General features: G+C 50.1%; 1 pseudogene; it reads left to right on the forward strand.

Annotated features, from left to right (window-relative positions):
• The window catches only part of LOC143176715 (large subunit ribosomal RNA), a 2,870-nt pseudogene extending 1,826 nt beyond the window's left edge, over positions 1-1,044 (forward strand).
• Positions 1,045-5,000: the final 3,956 nt, after the last annotated feature.

Raw genomic sequence — 5,000 nt, forward strand, 5'->3', positions numbered from 1 at the left:
ATACTCCAGCGAGGCCCTGGAGGACTGACGTGGAGAAGGGTTTCGTGTGAACAGCCGTTGCACACGAGTCAGTCGATCCTAAGCCCTAAGAGAAATCCTATGTAGATGAGGTGTTTTTTTATTTTATACACGATCAATACGAGAGAGAGAGACAAAAAGTACACACCCATCGGGCGAAAGGGAATCCGGTTTCTATTCCGGAACCCGGCAGCGGAACCGCATACCATTCGGGCCCTCGTAAGAGTGTTCGTCGGGGTAACCCAAAATGACCTGGAGACGCCGTCGGGAGATCCGGGGAGAGTTTTCTTTTCTGTATAAGCGTTCGAGTTCCCTGGAAACCTCTAGCAGGGAGATAGGGTTTGGAACGCGAAGAGCACCGCAGTTGCGGCGGTGTCCGGATCTTCCCCTCGGACCTTGAAAATCCAGGAGAGGGCCACGTGGAGGTGTCGCGCCGGTTCGTACCCATATCCGCAGCAGGTCTCCAAGGTAAAGAGCCTCTAGTCGATAGATTAATGTAGGTAAGGGAAGTCGGCAAATTGGATCCGTAACTTCGGAATAAGGATTGGCTCTGAGGAGCGGGGCGTGTCGGGCTTGGTCGGGAAGCGGGTCTGGCTGACGTGCCGGGCCTGGGCGAGGTGAACATGTACGGCAACGTGCAGGGATCCGAGCTCGGTCCCGAGCCTTGGCCTCCCGCGGATCTTCCTTGCTGCGAGGCTTTCGCGTAGCGTTCGTCCTCTTCGGCCGCCATTCAACGCTCAGCTCAGAACTGGCACGGACTAGGGGAATCCGACTGTCTAATTAAAACAAAGCATTGCGATGGCCCCCGCGGGTGTTGACGCAATGTGATTTCTGCCCAGTGCTCTGAATGTCAACGTGAAGAAATTCAAAAAAGCGCGGGTAAACGGCGGGAGTAACTATGACTCTCTTAAGGTAGCCAAATGCCTCGTCATCTAATTAGTGACGCGCATGAATGGATTAACGAGATTCCCTCTGTCCCTATCTACTCCCCCCAGGGGCCGCCGGTAGATGGCGGTTCGGGACTTTGCGCTCCCGGGGTTCCCGAGCACTAGAATACCGTAACCGGCTGTCGTTAGCAACGACCCACCGGGCCAGGGGGCCTAATAACCCTCTGTCCCGGTGGTACGCGCGACAGACCGGCCGGGGGTCTTGCCTTAACCGGCTGGGCCGCGAGGAGAGAAACCTCTATAATAAATCCCTTGCTCAAGCTATGGCGCGCGGCGAAGGGCGCGTATCCGCCTTGCACTAACACTGTGGATACGTGGCCGGTGGGTGCACCGGTCTCTAGCGGCCCCCCGCGGGACACCAGGCGCATCCCGCGCGTAGTAGCCTTCCACGTGGGAATGGGCGTCACCCCACGTGGTGATATTTAGATCGACCCCACTCGTGGGATTAGTATGGATAAAAAACTGTCTCTTAAAACTATTATTGGGGGGGAAAAGGGGAAAAAGGTGGAGAAGAAGGAGGGTAAGAAGGAGGAGAGGAAGGAGAAAAAGGAGGAGAAGGTGGAGGAAGCGAGGAGCAGTCGCGCCGATGAGGCGTCGACTTCTGCCTCGCGCAGCAGAAGCGTGAGCGTGCGCCGGCGCCGCAATAGCCGCGATTCAAGTACGGGGTCGAAGCGCCCCCGAACGGATGAAAGCGTGAATGTGAGTGAGTGTGAAATGAGTGATGGTGATAGTGTGAAAGGTGAACTGAATGTGTGTGCTGATTTGTGTGCTAGTGCGGTGACTGTGCGTGAGGGTGATGTTGAAAGTGATGTGCTGAGTATGATGCGTGCGATTGGTGACCGAGTGAGAAAGTGTGTATTGAGTGATGTGAATCGAGTGAGTAAGAGTGTGAGTGAAATAGTGTTGGGATGTATGGGTGAATATGAGCAGTGTGTTGTGAAATTGATGTGTGAGAATGAACGTTTAAAGGGTCGTTTGGATGAATGCGAGAAGCGTGAATCATTGAATGTATGTCGACCCGTCCAGGGAGCGAATGTGAGAACGTTTGCGAGTGTGATTGGTACGAAAAAGAGTGAGAGTGTTAACACGAGTGCCAGAACGAATGTGCGAGAGCCAGTGTTGAGAGTGAGTGAACCAAAGTTTGCGGTTGTAATAAAACCGAAGGATGAAAGTGTACGTATGACAAGCGAGGAAGTGAAAACGAAAGTGATGAATGAAGTGAGTAAGTGTCTGAATGTGCGCGTGAAAGCTGTGCGAAAGACCAGAAGTGGAGGCATAGCCGTCGAAACGGTGAGTGCGAGCGAAATGCAGCGAATGAGAGAATGTAAAAAGTTCGAAGAGATCGGCATGAAGGTGGACGAACCTAGGAAGATCGGGGCGAAGATTATAGTCTTCGACGTTCCATGCGAGATGCCGAACGAAGAACTAATGAATGAGTTGTATGTGAAAAATCTAAAAGAATGTGTGAGTGAATGTGAGTTTAAAAAGAGTGTGCGTGTTGTTAGTCGAACTAACAAAAAGGATGCGTGTGTAGGGAATGTTATATTCGAAATGGGTGTGAGAATGTGGAATCGTATGATTGCGGAAGGACGGATGTATGTTGGATGGAAGGCGTGTAAGTTGCGAGAGTTCGTGAGTGTGCTCCGTTGCCACAAATGCTGCGCGTTTGGGCATATGGCGAAGGAGTGTAAGGAAAAGGAGAGTGTCTGTCAGAGGTGTGGCGAGAGTGGCCACCTGAGGAATGCATGTAAAAAGGATGAATGTTGCAGGAACTGCAGAGTGAAAGGGCAAAAGAGCAACCACTCGGTTACGTCTTCGGAGTGCCCGGAGTATTTGAAAATGGTTGTGCGAGAGCGAATGAGAATAAATGCGGAATAAATGGCTGAATGTATGTTACATACGATCCAGTGCAACTGTCAACGAGCGTATGCGGTAATGTGTGATTTGGGTGTGTTGATGAGTGAGAAGAGAGTGAATGTGGCCATTATACAAGAGCCGTATGTGGCAGTGGATGGATGCGTAAAAGGTTTACCTGCGAGTATGAATGTGTATGTTTCTGAGGTGGGCCCAAAGAAGGCCGCCGTGGTTGTGAATGGTGAGTGTATTGAGTCTATGTGTGTGCGAGAGTGTACTAGTGAATTCGGTGTGTGTGTGTGGATCAAGGGGGATTTTGGTGAAGTGTATGTTGTGTCGGTCTACTGCAGGTACGGCCAAGAGATTGGACCGTACCTGCAGTATCTGGAGTGTGTGCGTGAGCGAATGAGGGGAAAGAGGTTACTGATTGGTATGGATGCGAATGCAGTGTCGCCCTTGTGGTTTAGCAAGGGCGACCTGCATTCGAGAGAGTGTGTTGAGAGAGGTGAAATGATTGAGGGATGGATACTTGGAACCGGAATGCATGTGTTGAATGAGCCGAGTGAATGGTATACGTTTGCGGGAGTGCATGGGCAGAGTGACATTGATGTCACTCTGGTGAATGATGTGTGGACCAGGTGTCAGTTTGAATGGGTTGTGAAGAGTGACTGGGGAGTGAGTGATCACAATGTGATCAGTATAAAAGTGAATTGTGTGAATGAGTGTGAGAATGTTGCGATGGCCGGGAGGAGGTGGTCCAGCAGGGGCGTCGACTGGGATGGGTATGTAAGTGAGCTGAGAGAGTATGCATTTTTGAATGGTATGAATGTTGATGAGAGTGCTTCAGTGGATGAATTGGTGGAGTGTGTGACCTCATGGATTCACGTTGCGAATGATAGGCGTATGAAAGAGATAAAGAAGCGGTGTGAAAGGAAGCCTGTGTGGTGGACGAGAGAGCTAGAGCGAATGAAGAGGAATGTGAGACGTGTGAGAAAGAAATTTCAGAGAGCGCGAAAGAGAAGAGAGAATGTGAACGAGTGGCAGGCTGAGTATAAGAGATGTATGAAAGAGTATAAGAGAGAAATATGCAGAGTGAAAGAGTCGAACTGGCGACAGTTCGTGGATAAATGTAGTAACGTGGATCCATGGGGTACTGTATATAAAGTGTGTAGAGGAAAGAGAGGAAGTGAGAGAATGAGTACGATGAATGTGAATGGTAGGACAACGAGTACATGGAAAGAGAGTGCGTGTGTCCTGCTGGATACACATTTCCCGGCAACACAAAGAGGTGTGATGAGTGAGCGAGAGAGTGCGTGCGAGCGTGTAATGTGTGAAAGAGAGTTTGAATGGAGTGAAATAGAGGATGCTGTGAGACGAGTGAAAGTAGGAAAGGCACCTGGTCTTGACGGTATAAGTGGTGAAGTGGTGAAGCGTGTATGGTGTGCGATTCCGGAGTGGATGAAGCGAGTGTATGATGAGTGCTTGAGGAAAAACTCTTTCCCGAATGAATGGAAAAGAGCGAGAGTGATTATGTTACTGAAATCCCCCGAGAAAGTGCGATCCGACCCCAGGTCGTACAGACCGATAAGTTTGTTGCCCGTGCTGGGAAAAGTGCTTGAACGAATGATGGTGAATCGAGCCGAGAGTAGAATGAATGGTAGGATGAATGAGGCCCAGCACGGGTTTAGGAGGGGTCGGTCCACTGAGAGTGCGTGGTCGAAAGTCCGAGAATATGTGGAAATGAGTGAATGTAAATATGTGTTAGGTATGTTTGTGGACTTTCGAGGAGCGTTTGATTATTTGGAATGGAAGAGCGTGATCGAGAGGTTGAATGTGATTGGATGTGAAGAGAGTGGGTTATGGATGAGTTATTTTAAGGATCGTATGGTGTGTATGAGCGGTGTGAATGAGACTGTGTGGAAAAGGGTTGAGCGTGGGTGCCCACAGGGGTCCATATGTGGTCCATTTATATGGAACCTCATGATGGATGAGCTCCTGTGGGCACTGGATGAATGTGGGTGTAAGTGTGTTGCGTATGCGGATGATTTGTTGATTGTTGTGGAAGGCCGTAACCGAGTGGAGCTGGAACGAAAGGGTACTGAATGGATGAGAATTGTGAGTGAATGGGGTGCGAAAGTGGGAGTGAGTGTGTCAGAGGACAAGAGTGTGTGTATGTTATTG

The sequence above is a fragment of the Nomia melanderi genome, unplaced genomic scaffold (assembly GCF_051020985.1).
Source record: "Nomia melanderi isolate GNS246 unplaced genomic scaffold, iyNomMela1 scaffold0754, whole genome shotgun sequence".
NCBI classification, from domain to species: Eukaryota; Metazoa; Arthropoda; class Insecta; order Hymenoptera; family Halictidae; genus Nomia; species Nomia melanderi.